The sequence below is a fragment of the Narcine bancroftii genome, unplaced genomic scaffold (genome assembly GCF_036971445.1).
Source record: "Narcine bancroftii isolate sNarBan1 unplaced genomic scaffold, sNarBan1.hap1 Scaffold_166, whole genome shotgun sequence".
In the NCBI taxonomy this organism is placed as follows: Eukaryota; Metazoa; Chordata; class Chondrichthyes; order Torpediniformes; family Narcinidae; genus Narcine; species Narcine bancroftii.
Window position 1 is genome coordinate 1,313,822 of NW_027211901.1, and position 21,319 is coordinate 1,335,140.

Genomic DNA, 21,319 nt, shown 5'->3' on the forward strand with positions numbered 1-21,319 from the left:
AAGTGACACTGGTTTCACTGTTGGGAGAATGTTTAATGGTGGGATACAATAGACAGAGGCAGATACTCTGACACCAGCTTCACAGTGGGGAGATTGTTCAACGGAGATGTACGATAGACTGAGATAGATACTAAGACAATGGATTCACATTAGAAAAAGGTTTAACAATAATGTACGATAACCTGTGTCAGATACTGTGACAGCAGGTTCACACTGGGGAGAATGTTTAACGTGGTATACGGTAGACTTTGGCAGATTTTGTGACACCGAGGTCACAGTAGTGAAAAGGTATTTTATCGGTGATGTACGCTAGACTAGGGCAGTACTGTGACACCAGGTTTACAGGGGGAAAAGCTTAAACGATGATGAATGGTTGACTGAGTCTGATACTATGACACAACGTTCACAGCACGAAAAGGTTTAACCATAATGTACAAGAAACTGTGTCAGATACTGTGACACCAGGTTCACAGTCTGAAGAAAGCTTACTGGTGATGAATGCTAATTTGAGATAGATACCGTGACACTAGGTCCACAGTGAGGAGAAGCTTTAATGATGATAAATGGTAGACTGAGTTTGATACTGTGACACAAGATTCACAGGATGAAAAGGTTAAACAGTAATGTATGATAAAGTGTCAGATAATGTGACACCAGGTTCACAGTGTGAAGAAGGTTTAGTGGTAATGTATGGTCATTTGAGATAGATACTGTGACACTAGGTCCACATTGGGGATAAGGTTTAACGGTGATGTATGGCGAACTGAGGCAGATACTGTGACACCGTGTTCATAGTGGCGAGAATGTTTAATGGGTGTACGATAAACTGTGGCAGATGCTGTAACACCAGGCTCACAGTGGGTAGAAGGTTTACTGGTGATGTAAGTTAGACTTTGGCAGATACTGTGACACCAAGTTCACAGTAGTGGAAAGCTTTAACAGTGATGTACTATAAACTGTGGAAGATACATTGACACCAGTTTCACAGTGGGTAGATTGTTTAACGGTGGTGTACGGTAGAGTGAGATCGATACTAAGACAATGGGTTCACATCAGTGAAAACGTTTAACAATAATGTGCAAAAAACTGTATTAGATACTGTGACACCTGGTTCACAATGGGAAGAATGTTTAAAGGTGATGTATTGAGGCAGATACTGTGACACCAGTTTCACAGGGGAGAAGGTTTAACAAGGATGTATGGTACAATGAGACATATTCTGTGACACTGAGTTCACAGTGGTGAGAAAGTATAACAGTAATGTAAACTATAAAACAGTAATAAACGTTGTCAGATACTGTGACACCAGCTTCACAGTGGGGAGATTTAACGGTGATGTATGGTGCACTGAGACAGAAACTGTGACACCGGGTTCAGAGCAATGAGGAGGTTTAACAGTGATGTACGATTAACTGTGTCAGATACTGTGACACCAGATTCACAGTGGGAAGAAGGTTTAGTGGTGATGTGCATTAGAGTGAGGCAGATACTGTGACACCAGGCTCTTTGTATTGTTCATTTCTCTTATTTACAACATCTAATTTATATGCTCCATTTTTTTGTGGCAACTTCAAAACATTCCATAAACTTCTATTCTAATCAGATTTTGTTCATTTAAATAGGTCTCTTAAGTACGCCGCACAAAATTAAATTCTTTACTTGGATTTGGTTCAATGGCACTTCAGTCTGCTTCATTATTTTGTTAGACCCTCGTTTTGTGCTTTCTGCTTTGCCCAGCAGATTCACCAAATGGGCATCCAACACTGTCTTCTCAGCTTGACCCAACATCTCCTCTGTAAACTTCAGCAAACCAAGGAGACCAAAGTTAAAATTTTCATATTTGCATTTTCAAAAACAAAAATGGTGCTGTGACTTGTAGTTTCACATCTTAATCCCACTTGCTAAACTTGCAAGCAACTGCACTGCATCCTACAGCTGGAAAATTGCAATAGAACTGGTTGGTTAAAGCAAAGATTCCTCCCAGTAACCCCATGAAAGACCTCCAAGTTAACAACAGGTTGCAACCCGACAGTTAAATACAAAGATCTGTATCAGGAAGATTAACGGGCTTTTAAAAAAAATCATTTCCACTATTGAAAGAAAACTCATCAGGGAACACCAGGCTCTTGTTGAACAATTCCTGTTGTTTTTCTCAAAATGGTTTGAATCTTGATTTCAAGCAGAGTCATTTGGTGAGATTGTTGGTCCAGAACAAACCCTGCCCACACACACCCTTAAATACCTGCAAAGTCCTGGCTCAGCACTTCTCCACGCTAAAGCTATCAAAGCTTTCTGAAGAGATAACGGACTTCAGATGCTGGTACATTGAGTCAAAAACACCCTAATACTTCCCTGAAAAACAAACCTCTCTCTGAAAACATGAACGGTAAACATTTACCTTTCGAGCACCATAGCCTGGTGAACTTTATATATGTTAAATTCTGGGCACAGTGTAAGAATGGCCTGCAACCAGTGAATTTGGAGGAATGAGACTGTGAACCAAAGAACTTTTCTGAACTTACACACACATTACACACATGTGCACTTAGAATTAGAAGGGGGTTAAGTTAGATAAAGTAAGTTCAAGTAGTAAAATAGTGATAAGTTAAAGTGTAATTCCATGTTCATGTTTAAAGATAATTAAAATCAACTTTTGTTTAAGTAACCATTTTTCTGGTGAATATCTATTGCTGCTGGGTTTTGAGATCCTCCGGTCTCGTAACACTGCAGCAAGCTTCTGAACAACCCTAATTTTTTAGGTTATGATAATAGTCCATTAAACGGTCCTGGCATCTTTTGAAAGTTATTAATTTACTCTTCAATATTTTTTTTGTAAATATCATTTAACTGTTGTGTATGTGTCATTGGAGAATTCCTTTCCATTCAATCAGTATTAGAGTTTTGGATGCCGTATTTGAGAAAAGATGTGCTGGTGTTGGAGAAGGTTCAGAGAAGATTTACTTGAATATCAGGAATGAAAGGGTTAGTGTATGAGGAACAATTGTTGACTCTTCGACTGTACTAGTTGGAGTACAGAAGGATAAGGGGGACCTAAGAGGCATTTCAAATGCTGGAAGATATGCCAAAGATGCTTCCCATGGTAGGTGATTCTACGACAAGAGAGCATAATTTCAGGATAAAAAGGTGATAAAACAGATGTGCAAAAATTGATTTTGTCAATGGGTTGTGAATCTGTGAAACTGAGGTCATTGGGTGTATTTAAGGCAGAGATTGACAGGTATTTGATTAATCAAGGAATCAAGTGTTATGGGGAGAAAGTTGGGCAGTGGGGCTGAGTGGAAGAATGGTGGAACAGACTCGATGGGCCTACTTCTGCTCCTATATCTTGTGATCTAAATCCTGTGGAAGACCTAGACAACCCTCCTCTTGTATTCTATTCGTAGAAAACAGTCTGCATAGTGGTTTTATGTCATGTGAACACATTTCCGATTGAGTCCCATGTTACAAGTGACCCAATGCAAATTCTGCATTGACAGGACTACAGCTTCCTCATTGTAAAAATTGTTATCGAGCAGCTCAAATGAGATTTCCTGCTTCCTTTTTTGAAAGGGAAACATTGCCATCAAATAAAATAGGAGAGAGAAAAGCAGAAGATGTGATGTACAAGTGGGATTTGATATTAATGGTTGGTGATAAAGATACACTATTTTGAAACATTTGATTAATATCTGGAATAAAATAAATGATTAAATTGGTGTAAGTGAATGTTCATCACCTAGAATGGCTTTGATTCAAAATCATCGTATTTTTTTCAAAAGATCATCAATTTCTGGATAGCTGGTTTCGTAAGGGGATTATAAATGTGGAAGATTGTTATGAAAGGGGTCAATTAATGTCATCAGAGCAACTGAGAAATAAATATCATATAACTCATAGCAATCTTTTTTGCTATTTCTAACTAAGAACATATTTGAAGGATATGTTCGGACCAACCATGTTGTACTGAAATAAAAATTCCTCCTAGAGGAAATGTTAAAAAATTTACTTCGATGATGGCCTCTTCATTACAAGTAGGAACTTTTAAATGAGGAGTTCTTAAGTCGAGACAAAGGTGGGAAATGGATCTGAATATTGTAATTGATTGGCAAATATGGGTAGATCCATATAAGGATCTCAATGTAAGACATAAATTAGTTCAGTTTAATTCTTTTTACATCAGTAATGTAGCAGATGTCAGCAAGGATTTTATCTGAAGCTGCACTTGGAGTCAGGTGACTCAGGCAGTTGGATATGAAAAACTCTACAGGAAGATAATTTGGCCACAGAGATCACGTGATCCAAGGGAGTTGTATTAATTCACTTCAACTCAGCATTTTGGATCTATTGACCAGAGTTCCACACCGCAGCAGTGATGAAGGAATTCACAACTAGTTTTTTTTCTTCTACAGTTACTTCTTACACCAGAGAAATTGAATAGAATAAACTCAGAATTATCAGATCAATGTTTTAGGGGTGGTGAAGATGTAGCAACTTCCTTGCATTCAACCTAGCTTTGTCCTTATGCAAGATCTTTTTGGGGAGAATTACAATTTTTTTGGAACAAGTTACAGGAGTTGTTTTTCTGCAAAATCCAACCTTACCCTTATTAGGAAATATTGAAGGAACAAGGATCAAATTTAAACTATTAAAGTATCAATTGAAATTTGTTAAATTAATGTTAGCGGTGATGAGGAAATGTATTTCACTTACTCGGAAATCAGATATATTTTTAGGGATGCCAAGATGACATGCAAAATTTCAAAGTTTTATTCCTTTGAAAAAAATGACATTAGTTTGAGAAATATATACTCTATATTTTTTGCAAATTTGGCACCTGAATATTCAAATATTAGGCTTCAATTTATAATAATACCCTTTCCATCCTTCTAGACATATGAGATTCTCCTCAAAGTTGTAAAATTTTTTATTTAGATGTGTTGGTTTTCGTCGCCACCGCGAACTCTGGGGAAGCGGAAAACTAACACAGGGCACCAGAAAACAGGAAGACCACACACCATCAACATCTGAGAAGCAGAGGATTGAATCCACAGGTCAGTGACTATGGAAGCAGGCCAGTGAGGGGTTCTGCTGCTGAACGACCCACATAGGTGATAGGCTATTGAAATTTGAGGAGAGGAACCCAAGCAGGCTGTGGGCATCTGGAGAAAGCAGTCAAGGAACTCACACCAGGCTGTGGATTGCTAGAGACTGGTTCAAAACTGGCTAAAAGAGTATCAGGTATCAGACTTGTGATATGAGTGGGTGGTAATTGGTTCCTAATTGTGTCAGAGGTTCAAAACAGGAGGTCACATTGCCAATGACTTGGATTGGTCTGTGAGCATTGAAAGAGAATACACAGACCCTCAGTGACTTGGCCCAGAGTTCGGGATGGTGGGTGGAGAGCATGACTGTCTTTTTCTTTTTTCTCTGACAGGCTCCTTCAGCAGCAGAATCCCTCACTGGTCTGCTTCCATGGTCACTGACCTGTGGATTGAATCCTCTGCTTCTCAGATGTTGATGGTGTGTGGTCTTCCTGTTTTCTGGTGCCCTGTGTTAGTTCTCCCCTTCCCCAGAGTTCGCGGTGGCGAGGAAATCCAACACATCTAAATAAAAACATTTTCAACTTTGAGGAGAATCTCGTATGTCTAGAAGGATGGAAAGGGCATTATTATAAATTGAAGCCTAATATTTGAATATTCAGGTGCCAAATTTGCATTTCAGGCAATTTCTGCCAATGGCAAATCTATCTGCCTCACAGCAGGAAAAAAATAATTTTGTCTGATATGACATTTTTTAATTACCTGACAGTAAATTGTCTCCTGAAATAGAGAGAGACGTTCAAGTTTCAAACTATTACAAACTCAACTCGCCAGAGCTACCTGGATTATATCTCTCCCCACTTTTTCTTTGCAAGGACACCACTGATTTTATCACAACTCCTATGCTCCATCTGACCTGTGACAGATTATATATTTAAATATTGTATATTGACATGTTTTTGAAAGAGATGGATTGTAGGAGTTGTGTAGGTCACAAACACAAACACTTCACAAAACAGCTCATACTTAAAATGCAAGTTTTAATGGTTCTTGAGATACTGAGAACAATGGCGTGTTTGCTTTATGAAAAGCTGAAGAATTTGTGTAGTCAGGAAAGACTGCTGGTCAAACCGAGAGACCATCTGTTGATTATCTGTGTTCTTAAAATTGAAATTGAAACTGAGTCAATAGAGTGCTGAGAGATGGCAGCGGTTCGAATAAGCAAGTTCTTGATTCAAGTTCCTGCACAGACAGGCTGGAGTCCGTTGGCTCACGATTCATCCTTTTGAAGAGACAGAGTGGACTTCAAAGGCAGAAATGGTGGCACGTGTCATGTGATGAGACATTTTGGAGAAACATTACAAACGAAAGGCAGAAGTTGTCCATCCTGTAGGGAAGAGAGGGTTGGAGATACAGTTGTCAGAGAAGGTACAGTTACATAGTCTTCTCCTTTGACCAGGAGTAACAAGTGGATTTTAAGGAGGAAGACCACTTCTAACTGTCTCTTTGAGATCAAGAGGGCAGCTTCGTTGTGTCCATGGAAATGGCCACTTTTGATGAATAAAGTAAAAGTAATCTTGTATTTGCAACATTACCATTTTCAAATGGTGACTGAGTTCAGCCCTTGACTGGGTTTATGAAATCATTGAAGAAGAAAATAGCCACTCCACTGTCTCTTTGAAGAGAACAGATTCATCATGTGGAACAGATTCGGAAACCTCCCTGCAAGAGAGGAAAATAAATTCTCGCAGAGTAAGCTTCAGAGCAATGTTTCTTCAACCAAGAAATTCAGACGAGTTTGAAAGAGGACTGATGACGATGTTTCCAAATACTTCAGTTGCTTTTGAGCCACAATTTAAGAAATCGACGGGTGTCAAACGACTCAAATCCAGATACAAACCTTCACAAAGCTCAAGTCAACCAGGAGATACAAACTCCTGACTGCAATGTTGCTGTGCACATTTGCTACATTATTGAAGTCTCACATTGCTTACAACAGATATTCAAAGTTAAGCAATAACCGAATATTACAGAATATTACAGGACGGTACAAGCCCTTTGGCCCAAAATGTTGTGCTGATCTAGATATTTCTAACAAAAAAAATAATACCCTGTAGCGGCTACTGCGGTAGATGTTACTAAATAAAGGCAAACACACACAAAGGTAGTCAACTCAAGACTGGTTTATTGAAGACATACACAGATCTTTTATTCCTGCCTGTTAATGAGCTCGTTAGTGAATACCTTCTGGTCCACAGGACCAACAGGTTAAAGTTACGAGCCATTAGTGCCCCGCACCTTTAGGCAGGGGCTTCAACTGATCCACTTGCTGTACTTTGGCACCCAGCTCTGTTAGCCCGCGATGTGTCAATTAAGTCTATGAATTGACAGTGGCGGTTCACAATACTGCGCTGTGCACTCGCTATATCACACCCCCCAAAATCGTCACTATAACTTAAGATGCCAGATACGCTTGATTTAGGCAGACGTCCATGTCGCCTGGGTTGATGGCACTGAACTGGTGAAGTAGGGTCCGTATGGCGGGTTTAAGTCTGTCCACGCTCAATAGCTGCGGATGCCCTCCGATGTCCAATGTATATACCACTCCATATCTCTTAATCAAACAAAATGGTCCTTCATGTGGTTTTAGTAACAGTGCCCCTGGAACCTGTCTTCATACAAATACAAATTCAGTGTTTAGTAGTGATTGGGGCACTTGTTGCCGAGGTTTGCCATACCAGTTGGTGGAGGATGGTTTGCTGTTAGCAATACCCTTACGGAGTTGCTGAAGGAATTCCATGTCTGAATTGCTTCTGAAGTGAATATCTCCTCGAACTGTAAGGGCCAGACAAAACAACAATTCTGCAGATGATGTAGACAGATGTTCTTTTGGAGCTGTTCATACTCCTAATAGAACCCAAGGTAGTTCATTGACCCAGTTGGGGCCAGTGCTTCAGGCCTTCAGTGAAGATTTAAGTTGATGATGGAAACGTTCCACCAGGCCATTGGACTGCGGATGGTACGCAGTAGTGTGGTGCAACTGTGTACCGAAAAAATGAGCCAAGGAAGCCCATAATGCCAAAGTGAACTGTGCTCCACGGTTATGTATGTCGGCACTCCAAATCTAGCAATCCAATTTAAGATGAATGCTCTCGCATATGCCTCAGTATTACTGACTGGTAATGGAATGGCCTCTGGCCAGCGTGTGAAGTGGTCAACTACCATGAGAATATACCTCATGACCTGTGATACTGGTAATGGTCCAACCAGATCCACGTGCACATACACTAATCTTCTGCGTGTTGTCGGGAATGACTGCAGGGGTGCCTTGGTTTGGTGCGGAATTTTCAGATTGGCAGGATATACACGATCGGGCCCATTGAGTGACGTCTTTTTTCAGCCCATGTCACATGTACTTATTTGACATTACTTTGACTGAAGTCCAGATGGATGAGTGTGATAGATTGTGAATGTCATGTTGTGGTGCCACCTGTTGAATGTCGAGTCCAGTGATAGCTATACTGTATGCCTGTATATCCGAATCCGCAGATTGTGCTGCAGCCAGTTCAGTAATGTTGACTCCACCTTGAATATGGCACACATTTGATCTAGAGAGCACATCTGCGACCAGATTGTCCCTTCCCGAAATATGACGTATGTCCGTAGTAAACTACGAAATGTAGGACAAATGTAGTTGTTGTCTTGCCAACCAAAGATCTGTGACTTTGCTAAAGGCGAAAATGAGCGGTTTATGGTCTGTGAATATGGTGAAATGTTGACCTTACAAGATATAACGAAAGTGCCTTATAGACAGATAAAGTGCTAATAGCTCTCGATCAAAGGCGCTGTATTTCATTTCCGCTGCTCTTAGATGACGACTCAAGATGGCAAGGGGCTGATAATGGCCATTGACGTATGTTCCAGAACTGCACACAGCTGTTCTTGAGGCATAAAAGCAGTTTCAGGATTTGGATGCGCAAGCATTGCTGCTTTGGCTAATACCTCTTTGGCGGATATAAATGCAGCCTCTGCTTCTGAGGTCTAGGTAATGTTTTTGTTTGGAGCAGAGATGATGCCAAACAGGGGTTGCAGGATGTCAGCAATCCCGGGAATAAATCTGTGATAAAAAAATTATCATTCCCAAAAACTTCTCCAGCCCTTTGACAGTGATAGGTCTGGAGATTTTATGGATGTCGTCTACCTTGCCTGATAACGGAGATATGCCATCTGCTTTAATTTTATGCCCTAAGAATTCTATGGTTCACCTGCCAAATTGACACTTCTCAAGGTTAATTGTCAGTCCAAAGTCTTGGAGCCATTGGAAAAGGCAGTGCAAATGGAGGTGGTGACCTTGCTCATTTTGACTGCTACAAGGAAGTTGTCCAAATAAATAAACGCAAAGTCTAAATCTCTGCCTACAGCGTCCATAAGCAACTGAAAAGTTTGCGCAGCATTCATACCAAATGGCATTCTGAGGAATTCATAAAGACCAAACGGCATAATAATTGCTGTCTTGGTAATATCATTCTCATGAATCGGTATCTGATGATATACCTTAACCAAATCAATCTTTGAAAGTATGCGGCAATGATTGCAGATGAGCGGCGAAATGCTGTATGTGTGGAATTGGTTATCTGTCAGGTGTTGTGACATCATTAAGCCTACAGTAGTCGCTGCAGTGTCTCCATCCGCCTGTCTCCTTGGCTACCATATGCAAAGGTGAGGCCCAAGGGCTCATTGAGCATCGGATGATACCCAATTCTTCCATTGCTTTAAATTCTGTCGCAATTTATCAGTCACCAGACACCGAGCCCTGGCATGGGCCAGTGGACCTGATGTGTCTGTGTAATGAAACCCACTATGGACTATTCTTGAAGCATTGGAGTTCAGATGAGAATATGGGGAAATTCAGTGAGTAGAGCAATACATGCGTCGTAGTGTAACGTATGTACTCCGAGCTGTGAAACTCTCCCCTTGATGCACGCCAGTGGATATGTCCGAAAGATGGTGACGTAAACGAATTTTCTACGCTTTATGTCTACCAATAAGTTGTGGGAACATAAAAAATCCCCACCCAAAATACGTTGAGCGACAGAAGCGAGGACACAATTCCAATGGAACGTGGTTCCACCTATTCCGACTCATCTAGTGCCAAAACTTGGAATGGCAGTTTCATTCGCCGCTCTCAGGGTCAAGTGCTGTTTTTTGAGTCCTTTCAAAATACGTCGGCAAACTAAGTTCAGCACCTGTGTCTACAAGAAATTTGTGCTTACCCGCATCATCCTGAAGATACAATAGGCCTGTATATATGCCAGCTTACGGCTCTCTCGTTTCCTGACTTCTTTTTGGAGTAGGTACATGGCTGGATGCACTTATGGGCATAGTTTCCCCAGCGGCGATGGTAAAAATACCATTCTCGATGTACATCAGCATGTTCCTCTTTCTTGGTTTGGACTGCAGATACTGGAGTTTGGTAGGATGCGGGAGATGTTTCTGCAACAGAAACAGGATGTATTGGGGCAGACTCTTGTGTAGGAGTACGATAGAGCCTGTCAGCCTCTTGAGCCACGTCATGAAGATGGCGAAAATCCATGTTACCAATGTGTATCGCCACGTGAGCGGGACGTTTTGACAGAAATAAGGCTTCAAAAAGCAGACAATGGGAAGGACCATCTGACAATGCCAAATTCTCATTCATAAGGTCTGATGGATTCTTGTCAGTTTGGCCTCCCATGTTCAAATCCACATTCATCAAGTAAGTTCCAATGTGTCAAGAAGAAACTGTCGGAACCTGGTGCCCTGGTTTTCTGCTGGAGGATGAGCAATAAACTTGCTTACTCACAATGCAGTGGCTACGCCCAATGTAATCACGACATGCCAAAATTTTGTGTCTCCCGCCGTTTTAAACCAAAAATGAAACTGGGTTTCAGCTTGAAGAAACCAAATATGTGGCTGATGTGTCCAGAAAGGAGGCAAATGAAGCCCAACTGCATTAACTGTCAATGCAGCGGCAGTTGTTGCTGTGTTGAAATGTCCTCCTTTTCCATAATGATTCAAATTCGTTAAATCTTAACTTCAGGATCACCAATCTGTAGCGGCAAACACACACAAAGGAATAAGAGGAATGGAACTCTGTGGTAGCTTAAAGAAAGAAGTTACCATCTGGAAAACCCTGACGGGGCAAGTTTCATCAGCGAGACATTGAGGTGACTAATGGTGGTCCCTCAGTTGTGGAAATCCTGGATCAACAAATCACTCTCTGCAAACCCTACAAGAACCTTCCTGAGCGGTAAACATTTACCTTTCAAGCACCAAAACCTGGTGAAATGTATACATGTTCCATTCTGTGCACAGCCGAAGAATTGCCTGTATCCAGAGAACTTGGAAGAAGGAGAAGTGAGATTGAACTGTGAACCAAAGAACTTTTCATGAAATTTAAAAACATTACAAATATGTGCGCTTAGAATTTGAAGGGGGTTAATTTGGGTTAGTTAAGTATAGAGTTAAGTTAAAGTTTCATTCTATTTCCATGTTTAAAGTTGATTAAAAATAACTTCTGTTTTAAAAACCACCTGTCTTGGTGAATGTCTATTGCTGCTGGGTTTTGGGGTCCTTTGGGCTCGAAACAATATTTGCTTAGATAATCACATTGGGCCTGTTCAAAGCAGGAAATGGCTTCTACCAGCAGGAGTTTCTATTTGAGAAAAAATATTGATAGGTGGCTGGCCACATATGTTTCCTAAAAATTAATACCTTCTCTCTCCCTAAACCACATTCAGCCCTGTGACATCTTTCTCCATTGCATTACTGGGACCACCAAGGACCTGACCCATTTCCCATTTCTCCTTGCAATGCCAATATGGCAGCTGCCAATAAGAACAGACAAATCACATTTTAATTCAGCAAGCAAGATGAAAATCATCTGGACATCCTGCTTAAAAAGAAGGGGAAACAAACCTTTCTAAGTTTGTCACTTCATCTTTATTTCAATTCCCATGGGGCATTAGCAAAAAAGTATCCCATCCATTTCGTCACCAAATTATGAGTAGAATCATGATTGCTGTTCATGAAAACCCATAACCTTCAATGTTACACAGATAATCTAGGAAGAATTCTGTAACAAATGTAAATGAAATACTGAAAGAATTCCCCCGTTATAAACACTGAGATTGTAGCACGCCAAACAACGGGGTGAGCAAAAAAAAGCGAAATCGCAGCAACACACAGACAGTCCAAGATGGCACGGACTCCACTTCATTGCCAAGAAGAAACCCGCGCCAAGCGCCATGTGCGGACTGAGGAGCCCTTCACTCCGCGCAGCGGCCAGCCGGCTGGAGAGTGACATCACGATGCAATGACGTCATTGCTGGATGTCAAGGGGTACGTCACCAGAAGTGGGCGGGCCAGGGAGCACACATGGGGAATTTAAACCAGTAAAGTCAGTCTTTGTTTTACACTATCTTGTGTGGACGTCTCTTTATTTGGTAGCGCTGCCGCCGCGAATGCTACTACGCGATAACTTCTTACTTGCTGCAACCAAACAGGTCTGCAAGATACACCAACCTAAATAGAAAACACAACCAGAAATCCCAGAGATCATACATTCAAAAGGATTGGTGAAATCTTTACTCTGTATTGTTAACACCAAAGTCCCTTGGTCTCAGCCCCTCAATGTGACTAAGGCATTCGAACAAGTAACTGAGAAACATTACATTTTAAACACGTCAGGATCAGAAGGGTTGGAGCATTATTGTTCAAGTGACACAACTTTTAAAAAATCATCTAACTTTATGAAGAATGTGATTCTACAACAGGAAAAACGGATGGAATCAGACACATTCTATGAGCATTTGGAAGCAAAGAAAATGGAGTGGTTTTCCGTCCCTTGCGAAGCGACCCAATGACCCGACATGCCCTCCCCGACTTGCGACCGTAATGGAGCCCAAAGGATCAGACAGATCCCACAATGGTCGCAAGTCGGAGTTTTGCCCCGTGTGAGGAGCCCTGAAGTCTAAGCGCCTATTTTTAAAATCAAATGATTTGACAAACGAGAACAGAGACACAGCGCACGTAAGACCCAAAATGTGTGAATTAACTTTGTGACTCAGTGTCCATCGGCTAGGGGCAGCCATCTTAATTTCCGTGCGCATGCGCGACTACTCAAATGGCGCTTGCGCAACAGGTTCGCTTAGTGCCGTCAGTTCGCACATGCGCGAACCGAAGCCAAGTCGCGAACCCACCGCGCATGCTCCAATCAAACACGTGCAAACCTCCTTCTTGCCCCTCCCCCTCCCTCTGCCAGTTACCCCGCGGCCTCCGGCCTCGCCCTGTTGGCGCCACCAGGCCTTGCACCGACGCCTAGGCTCCACCAAATACCCCGCTGGTACCGGCCGATCCCAGATGTGGCCCGGCGGGCTGCGGGTCGCCCGCTTTCCTGGACCGCGCGGCTGAGGAAGGTCCCGGCGCTGCCGCCAACTTCTTCCCGTTCGACGCGACGGACCCCGAGCAGAAGACGCCGTCACCAAAGTCCCGCCTCCTCACAGCAAGAGCCAATCAGCCCGCGAATCCGCCCATCAATCTAACCCGACTTCAGCTTCCAATCCAATAGCAGCCTCACCGAATCAGCCCATTGGCTCGCGCAACTGAAGCAACCAATCAGCGAGCGAGGGAACACACAGCCGCACCCAATCAGCATCGCAGGACAGAAAAGAGAGGCAGTCGAAGGAGCAGAAGACCCTTCGGCCCATCCACTTTCTAATACCCCAACTATCAAATCATTGGGAAACACAGGATCACTTTGTGCTGGCTCCTGGATTCCTCTGATCTCAAGAAATACATTGTACCCCAACTACAAGGGAGACCATTTATTATCAATCACTCCTACATATTTATAACCGCTTCCAATTTAATGGAGGACACAAGTGGTTGTGTCAGCCAGCTGGACCGCCTCGGGGAACCTCATGGAGCAGGCAATCATGGTGAGAAGATAACGCCCCGTGGGAGGCCAGTAATGACCCTACAATGTCAATGTAGACGTGGCTGAACCTACGTGGTGCTGAGTTGAATGTCTGGGGGTGATGCGTTCACGTATGTATGAGTTGAATGTCTGGGGGTGATGCCTTCACGTATGTCTGCATTTTGGTCATTTGGCAGAGTGTTCAGGTCTTGGCCCAGTGACAACCTGTTTCCGGAGGCTCTGCAAGATGAACCTACTGACAGCCATTTTGACAGGACTGATCGCTGGGTGCGTTAGGTTTTGCATCTCATCAAAAAACTGTCATCTCCATGCTGCCGGCATGATGAGGCGGGGTTTGCCATTGAAATGTCGCAGAGGAACGTCTATTTATCAGGTTCGATGGCAACATCCTCCAGCCTGAGCCTTGAAACTGCTGTCCTGCATGCAAGGATCTCAGGGTCTTCCTGCCATCACCTTCCCTGGACAGGGCCTGGACAGACTTGATTGAAAGGTGAGGCAGTTAATCACCCACGATGTGTTGCATATCTGTAGTAAACTCAGACTCATATGAGAGGAGTAGCTGCTGCCTGGCCGACCATGGGTCCAACACTTTATGGAAGGCAAAAGTTAATGGCTTTTGGTCCATGAAGACTCTGAATTGTCTACCTTCCAAAAAATACCTCAAGTGCCTGACTGCCAGGAACAGCACATATTGCTCTCAACCAAAGGTGGTGTAGTTGAGTTTGGGTGGCCAGAGGTGTCTGGTAAAGAAGGCCAGGGGCTGCCATTGCCCTTCGATGAATTGTTCCAGTGTGCCTCGTACTGTTGTGCTGGAAGCATCTACTGTGAGAATTTGGGTGTTTCTGGCCTGGCGTGTACCAGAAGTGTGGCGTTGGCCAGTGCGTCCTTGGCCTTCTGGAACCCCTACAAATCATCATTGTCCCAGGTAATGTCTTTACCTTTCTCCACAAGATGCGGGCCACTACCGGTATGAATCGGTGATAAAAATTAATCGTACCGGTGAATTCCTACAGCCCCCTTCACTGTGGAGGGAGGTTTGTGGAAGCACTGAACGGCCTCTACCTTTTTAAGGAGGGGTTTAGTTATGTGCCTGTTGATTTGACGCCGAACGTTTCCAGCCTGAACTGGCACTAAGCAAGGTTTATAGTTAGTCCAAATTCCTGCAGACGGGCGCACAGTCACCTTAGATGGTCTATGTTTAGCTTCATTGCCACCACTTTGACATCTTGTGGTTACTGCCACCCTCTGCAGTTGGAGAATATCCTCCTTGGTCTCAGCCCCTCAATGTGACTAAGAACCCCTTAAAAGCCCCTAATGTTTTGGCCTTCATCACCACTCCTGGCAAGGCATTCCTGGCACCCACAACTCTGGGTAGATACCCCTGATATCTCCCCTAAACCTTCCTCCCTTTGCTTTGGGCAGATGTCATCGTGTTTGCTACTCCCATCTGGATTTCAGGCAGACCAAAGGGCATCTTTCACCGAGTTTCTGGTCTTCCAGCAGCTCTGGATTTCTGTCTCTGGATGCTCTGCTCAGGGAACCACCCCAATGTATCCCATTGAGTCCTAGAGTCACTGTGTCAGCAATTCTCTGCTGACCACTGCCTGATGGCCTTGTGGTCAAAATTGTTTGTCGATGAAACCATTCCCAGGAAGGAGATGTGGCGAAGTCCTGCTGACTGGGACATTGTGTGTCACCAGGGCCAGACAATTCTTTCGCAAAACCTGAGCCAGGTAGAACCTCAGCACATAGCAGCTTTTGGTGCCCTTGCTCTTTGGTTCCACGCACAGCCACACACAATCATGGCCATGCTGGTTACACCCTTGCACCCATTGATTGATGACGAACATGGTCCTTCTCCAGATTCTACCCATTTTGGACCCCCACATGAATACGAAGACTGTTTTCGGAATTGCCAGGGTGAAGGTGTGGGGATGGGCCACACCTATCCCACATGCAGCAGTACTGAGAGTTCCTTGCATCTTGCACCTTGCACCTGGTTATCAGGTTTTCGCTGATTGATAAGAGTTGGGCATCTCTGTGGTTCTCGCTGTCTCCTGGATCTGGGGGTCTCTGTACTGCTCCTGGTCTCCTGGAGCTGGGGGTCTCCAAAGTGCTCACCATCTCCTTGAGTTGGTGTATTTTTCTCCACTAGCCCCACATGACAACCAAGACCCCTGGATGGAGGGCAGAGGCACAGAGAGATCAGAGAGAACACGGGTAGTTTCAACAGGTTGGGGTCCATCCAGGTGCCTGATAACGGGAGGAAACAAAGGGGGAAGGAGGATGCAGGTCATTCGATAGCAGAACATTGCGAGAGAGTGGATTCCTTGGACTCTTGAGGAGAGAAGGTGCTGGTCGATCCATCGGTTTAGGTGGGGAAGGGTATAGACATGGCAGCTGACTGGAATTGTCAGCGGGGTACTGAGACCTGGTGGAGGAGGGGAAGGAGGATGCAGTTGTGTTCTGACAAGAGAGTGCTGAGGGAGAGGCAACATGGGTGGAACCTCAAGACAAGGGTCCCCTGATTGTTTGCAGGAATGGGATCTGTAAAGAGACTCATAGATATCCAGCACAGAGCATCTTTGATCCCCTGCCATCAGGAAGGAGATGTGGAGGAATAAAAGCAGAGCAGCCAGGCAGGGAAATAGCTTCTTCTCACAGGCCGTGAGATTGACAAGGCAACATGAGCTGGATGGGAGCAAAGAATGAAAAAGGGGAGAGGAATATGGACTGATTACAACAGCCTGGCCAGCAGGAGAGAGGGGCCGAAGGGCTTGTTTGTATGTTGTCTATCTGGACCAGCCTTTTGCGTTCAAGCTTTAAAAAGCCAACCCATTTTTTAATTTAATAACAATGGTACAGAATGAATCAAGAGACAAGACGTCTGTCCAGCAAGAGCGTCGAAGTCACTTCCTGAAATGGAGGCTCTGGAACCACAGGGAGGTTCTGGCTGCAATGAGGCCCGGCTTCTTCTGCAAGGAGGAGAGGAGAGGCAGGGGAAATGCAGAGGAACGGGTGGTGAGGGGAGGGGGTAAGGATGCCTTCCTCCGTTCACCTCCCATTTCCTCTACCCCGTAGCCCTCCTCATTCCCCTGCCCGTTCCCCTCCCCAACCCCTCAACGCCTGGACTGGTCCCAACTGCTGAAGCGAGGCAACGACCGCACACTTGTAGTAGGTTGTCGGGGCGCCGGTAGCAGGTTCTCCACCTCCCCCGACTGAGATGTTGGTTGGAGTCTAGAAGTTCTTCTTCTTGCTGAGAGCTATTGTCACCCCTCAGAGAGTCCCAAACCTCAGCAGTGGGAACATGGCTTATATTACCCAAAAGTTGTTTACTCATAGCTTATCTCTTTGAATAACTGATTTAATTATCTTCAAGGTCTCCTGACAGTCTGCAACTAGCAAAATACAACTGCATCTCTGGGCCTCATGGTGGAATTTAGATTATGTCTTCTGATTCGCATGTATACATTCTTGCATAATCTGGTCGAATTCTTCCATTACAGTTCCATAGAATGAACTTGTGATGTGATTTATAACCACTCTCTAACCTTGTCATGTGAGTGAGTCCAACATTCTGAACTTGTTATATCAGTGAGTTCGACATTGAAAATGTTATGAGAGTGATTTCCACAGTATAATCTTGTTTTCTTAGTGAATCCCACATTGTTAACATTATGTTAGTGAGCCCCACAGTGTAAACTTGTAATGTGAGTTATTTTCGCAGTGTGACCTGGTGATGTGAGTGTGTCCCACAGTTTGACATTGTTGTGTCAGTGAGTTCGATATTGAAAATGTAATGTTAGTGAGTTCCAGAGTGTAACCTGGTTATTACACTGACCTTGCTATGTGAGTCAGTTTAAAGTGTTACATTGTTATGGAAGTGAATTCCTCAGTTTCATCCTTGTTTAGTTAATGAGTCTCAGAGTGTAACATTGGTATGTGAGTGAGTTTCACAGTATGACCTTGTTATGTGAGGGATTCCTACAGGATAAACTTGTTATGTGAATGAATTCCACAATATAACCATGTTATGTGTTAGTCAAAAAATGTAAACTTGTTATGTCAATGAGTCCCACAGTGTAATCTTGTTATGTGAGTAATTTTCACTGTGTGACCTGTTGATGTGAGTATTTCAAAGTGTGACATTGTTATGGAAGTGAATTCCACAGTGTCAACCTGTCAAGTTAGTGAGTCTCAGAATGTAAAATTGCTGTGTTATTGAGTTTGACAGTGTGGCCTTGGTATGTGAGTGAGTCCCACAGTTTGACCTTGTTATGTCAACGGATTCGACATTGAAAATGTAATGTGAGTGGTTTTCACAGTGTGACCTTGTGATATGAATGATTTTTACAGTGTAGACTTGTTATGTGAGTGAGTTCCACATTCGAGCCATGTTATGTTAATGAGTCCCACAGTGTTTGTTAAGTAAATGTGGACCACAGTGTGAGATTTTTATGTTGGTGACTTTTACAGTGTGACCTTGTTATGTTGGTGACTTCTACAGTGTGACCTTATTAGTTCCACAGTGTGATATTGCTGTGCTAGTGAGTTTCACATTGTAAACTTATTATGTGATAAATTCCCATATTTTAACATTGAAGAAGTTTCCACAATGTAACTATGTCATTTGAATGAGTTCCACAGAATGAACAGGTGATGTGATTTTTTTACCCGCCGTCTAACCTTGTTATGTGAGTGAGTCCCACATTCTGAACTGATTGGATTTCGACATTGAAAATGTTTTGTTCGTGAGTCCCACAGTGTAAAATTGTTATGTGAGTGAATTTCAAAGTGTGACCTGGTGATGTCAGTGCATTTCAAAGTGTGACATTGTTATGTAAGTTAATTCCACAGTGTCAACCTATCAAATTAGTGAGTCTCAAAGTGTAAAATTGGTATGTTATTGAGTTCAACAGTGTGACCTTGTTATGTAAGGTATTCCCACAGTGTAAACTTGTTATGTGAGCGATTTCCTCAGTTGGACCTTGTTCTGTTAAGCGAGTTTGATGTTGAAAATTTTATGTGTGATTTTCACAGTGTGACCTGGTGATATGAATGATTTTCACAGTGTAACCTTGTTATGTGAGTGAGTTCCACATTCCAGTCAGTGAGTCCCACAGTGTAACCTTGTGAAGTAAATGTGTAGCTTAGTGTGAGATGGTTCTGTTCGTGACTTCCACAGTGTGACCTTTTTATGTGAGTCGGTTCTGTAGTGAGATATTGCTGTGCGAGTGAGGTAAATTTATTATGTGAGATATTCCTTCAGTTTAACTTCATTTTTTTATTTTTATTTTTCACACTATGAACCAACCAAAATACACACAAACATTTCCCTCTTGAATATACACAGTGTAATTTTTCCCATTTTCCCCCCTCCCTTCCCTCCTTCCTTCCCACCCCCTCCAAACCCATTAAACATTCAACATATACAATAAACCCATTGAACAATGTCATCACCAATGAAAATAACCAAGAAAATTTTGTCATCTTCTTCTATTTCCATCATTTTAGGGGGTGGAGGTCCGCAGTAGGTCCTCTCTGTTGTGTTCCATGTACCATGAGATATGTTCCATGCACCATGAGTCGCGGGTCAGCCTGCGGCAGGGAGGGGGAATGGGCAACGGTCCTGGCGAGGTCAGGCCCCCCCGAGTTTCTGCCAGACCCCCTTTGACCTGCTGAGTTTCTCCTGGACCTCCCTTGACCTGCTGAGTTTCTCCCGGATCCCCCTTTGACCTACTGAGTTTCTCCCGGACCTCCCTTGACCTGCTGAGCTTCTCCCAGACCTCCCTTGACCTGCTGAGTTTCTCCCAGACCCCCCTTGACCTGCTGAGTTTCTCCCAGACCCCCTCCCCTTGACCTTCTGAGTTTCTCTTGGACCCCTCCCCCTTGACCTGCTGAGTTTCTCTCGGACCCCCCTTTGACCTGCTGAATTTCTCCCGGATCCCCCTTTGACTGCTGAGTTTCTCCCGGACACCCCTTGACCTGCTAAGTTTCTCCCGGACCTCCCTTGACCTACTGAGTTTCACCCGGACACCCTTGACCTGCTGAGTTTCTCCCGGACCCCCTTTCCTTTCTGTGCCGGTGTCCCAGGACCTTTCCAGGGCAGTCTCTGTACTCAGGACCGTGCTGGGATCCCGGTCAGCGGTAGAGGAGCAGGTGAGCGCGGCTAATCCCGATCCAGCCCACGCCACTCCTGAGATTGGCGGGGGGTTCCACCCTACCTGCCCGACCAGCCTCGCTCTCCACGTGTACTCCTGGCACCCGCCGCTGGTCCGGTGGGAAGGCGCACGGTGGCCGGCGCCCCCATCGCCCGGCGGGGAGCCCCACTCTTCCCTCCGGCGTCCCGACTCCATCTGCAGCTCCAAGAAACGCTGTGCCACTGGGTATCCGGACGCTGGGAAGCGGCCTTGGCTTCCCCTGACACCGGCCAGGCCGCGCTGCGGTGGGGGGGGTGGGCGGGGGGACATGACAGCGTGTTTATAAAACCACCCACCATTACTTTTCAAGAACCAGGATTTTTCTCTCTCTCTCTCACCCTGGGACACAGCGGTTACTGTGCATTCGCTATTCTGGCGCGGTGGCCAGCTGGCCACCTCTAATACATTTTTGATATGATCTTGCAGGCCAAATATAATTATATCTTGGCCCGCGGGCCAGAGTTTGACATGTGTGCTTTAGTGGATAGAAGTAGTCATGACCACAGGAAGCTCATGTTTAGATCCACAGAGCACAGGTATTTAGCAAAATGTATTTGGTCTTGGTGATATCAAGGTCAACTGAGTCTACCAAATGTAGGAGGTCAGGTTGGATGGGGTGCATGTGAAACTCTGCCTCAACTGGAAGGTCTGATTGTGGCCTTGGATGTAAGTGAGTGGAGATGAATGGAAGTTTGGAAATTTCTGCGGTTCCAATGGGGAGTGTGTCAGGTAGTGGTGAGTGGAGAGGGAAGTGCCATTGAGGGAGTCACAGAAAGACGTGCCCATGTGAAAAGAGGATATTAGTGGAGTGGGTTAGATGTAGCAGTTTAGAGGATGGTGCTGAAGTTGGAAGTGTCCAAGGATAATGTGTCAGATGTGGCAGATGATGGGTGGTAACTGAGAAACCTGAGAGATTCTGTCCTTGTTCTGCTGGAGGGGAGGTGGAGTAAGGGCAGAAAGAGAATTGGAGATATGGGTGCAGACTTTATCAATTACAGTATGGGGGAATCTGCATTTGTTGAAGACATTTTGGCTGTTCTGGAGTAGAAAAATTCCTTGGGACTTTTACAGGCCCAGAGGACCCCAAAACTAAGCAGCAATAG

The 21,319-nt window shown here is 44.1% G+C and overlaps 1 long non-coding RNA gene across 1 annotated transcript in view; it reads right to left on the reverse strand.

The window, feature by feature from the left end:
* LOC138750558 (uncharacterized) overlaps nucleotides 1–13,565 on the reverse strand; it is a 488,292-nt gene extending 474,727 nt beyond the window's left edge. The window contains exon 1 of the long non-coding RNA XR_011349384.1: nucleotides 13,427–13,565. This is a non-coding gene — a long non-coding RNA (uncharacterized lncRNA). The remainder of the gene's footprint in view (nucleotides 1–13,426) is intronic.
* Between the last annotated feature and the right edge of the window lie 7,754 nt (nucleotides 13,566–21,319).